General features: G+C 41.9%; 1 pseudogene; it reads left to right on the top strand.

Moving 5' to 3' along the window:
- The window catches only part of LOC118338421, an 8,759-nt pseudogene that overhangs the window by 3,280 nt on the left and 3,114 nt on the right, over positions 1-2,365 (top strand).

Genomic DNA, 2,365 nt, shown 5'->3' with positions numbered 1-2,365 from the left:
AATGATATCCTTTTGTTGGATTGGGTGAGTGCTCCCTTGTCCGCAACGTCAGAGATCCTCCAATAAGCTTCCTGAAACAATTCTCCAGCAGTTAACCATGGCATCGCTTTGTTCAGCTGTAACTTGGATGGTGGGTGACAGCCCAAGGAGAATATTCCGAATGGAGTTGGCTGAAAATTACGTGGTTTCCTTGTGGCAATAAAACATGGATGTTTTCAGTGAACCAGTAGCTCTAGTGAACCTTGCGTGGGGGAAAAAAAACATTGCTTCATTTTGAAACCACAAATTCTTCCATTTTTGTGTCAGACGATCTGAAGCAATATTGTGTTCTTCCGACAATCTTGGACTCTGAGTGCAAGCTCGCTTATCAATCCAAAATCAACAAAAGCACAGATCTTCTCTGGTGGTAACCATCAAAGCCAGAGCTTTTAGTGTAGAAAATGCTCAAAAAAGTAGCAACTGAGCCCTAGGCTTAGACGAACCAGCCAACATACTTTTGAAGGCCCCTAAGGCACATGAATGATGCAGAGCTTTGTCAAAAATTGGAAACACCAAATCAGGGATGTAGTTGAGAAGCTCAAAGATGAAGATGGGAACTTGAAGAAAATGCCTGACATTGCCCATGAACTGGGGAAATCTTGGGTTGATGAAGACTGTTCACAGTGCCAGACTTGCCAAGAAAAACTGCAGATGCCATCCTGCAGTAATTCAAGACATTGTTTTCATACAAAGAAGCTCAGCTTGCCGTTGCCAAAGGCCAAATATGGAAAGAACCTGACTGTTTAAAGAGAAGGAGGAATTTTTCGGCTTCGGAAGTTTGGATCTGAAAAACATAGAAAAGTACAAAAGTGATCTTCAGGTACAGAAAACAAAACTTCGCAAAGAAGCAGAACTTCTTATGACATGTCAAATGCAATTGTCAATGTTTCATCAACGCCAAATCAAGCCCCAAGGGATTGAAAAGGTGCTTATTTTTCTGAAATGGATCGAATGAACCTTGATAACTTGTTCTCGAGAAAAACTGTCTGGCCTCCCAGGGAGCGAGTACAAAAAGAAAATACAAAAGAAAACAAAGAGGAGAATCAAAAGAACATTGACAGACAAACTTCCAACAGCTCACCCTGGGAACTGAACACTTCTCCGGTGAAAATGGGTCAGATCTATGAAGCTTCAGTTTTTCCCTTTCCAGAAACAACCCAATCAAAGACAAACAATTAAAGCATCTGCCCAGACCTGTGTGCACAATGTTGCTTGTGGATTTTCCCTTGAGCTTTGTAGATGGAAGAATGCATCCAACATACCTCTCAGAATGGGTGAGGTGAACGTTTCTCTCTCAACTCAATGACTTGGTTGTCCTAAGAACAAATACTGTAGTTGACAGTTTCTTGGAGTCCAGAGCACAGGAAAAAGTTACTCTCCTCACACCATGTTTTGGAGTTGCAGTTTGCAGTCAGCAGTGGTCGGTTGATGCACTCGAGGTGCCTTTAATGTTGCGTCATCAGAATCAATGAAGATGTCAAAAAAAGTTCTCAACTGCTGAACTTCAATGGTTGATCATTGACACTGGGGAATTGAAGTCACCAAAGAGCTTGCGCAACTGGACAAATAGGCCATGAACAATGACATGAGCTTGCAAACACTTGTGTGGGGTTGAGTGTGACATCAACCAATTATCAATTTGCAATGGAGGAATTTCAAACAGAAAATGAAGGACATTTCCTTACAATAGTTTGTTGCATGCTTTTCTGCAGGATGAAAGAAGTTGGGCAAAAGCCAAATGTCAAGTTTGTTCAACCCAGCAATGTGTCAGATGTTCAGCCTGAAGAAGAACTTACGAGACAGGAAAACTGCTCTTGGAACAGTTAAACATGAGATGACCCAGGCAAAGCAGCCAAAGGATGGAAAAAAAGAAAAAGAGGAGAAACAAGAAGTTTTACTGATGTGATGGAGTTAAGCAGTCCAGACACTGGGAAACTGGTAACATCCCTGGTCTCCCTGGAATGGAAAAACCCACCAAAAATGGCAACCAGTCAATGCAGGTAACAGTGAGGCTGTTCTAATTGAGCTCAAGAAACCCATCATACAAACTCTGGGAACTTGTGAGTCATCTGCAAATAATATGCTTTGGAGTTTACAGAGTGGATGAAAGCCTGTGAGATGCAGTAAAGCACGAAAACTTTATCTTCAGGCCTCAGAAACAGCCTAACGGTGCTTTCCCAAGGAGAATATCCAATGGATTGGCTGAAATTACCTGGTACCTTCCTTGTGGGAACAAAAACATGGATGTTTTCAGTGAACCAGTAGCTGTAGCGAACCTTCGTGGGGACATTGCTTCATTTGAAACACAATTTTCATTTTTGTGTCA

This window comes from Morone saxatilis, unplaced genomic scaffold (genome assembly GCF_004916995.1).
Source record: "Morone saxatilis isolate NCDOM2014 unplaced genomic scaffold, NCSU_SB_2.0 Contig4, whole genome shotgun sequence".
In the NCBI taxonomy this organism is placed as follows: Eukaryota; Metazoa; Chordata; class Actinopteri; family Moronidae; genus Morone; species Morone saxatilis.
Note: the sequence above shows the minus strand (reverse complement) of the source record. Positions and strands in the feature narration are given on the sequence as shown.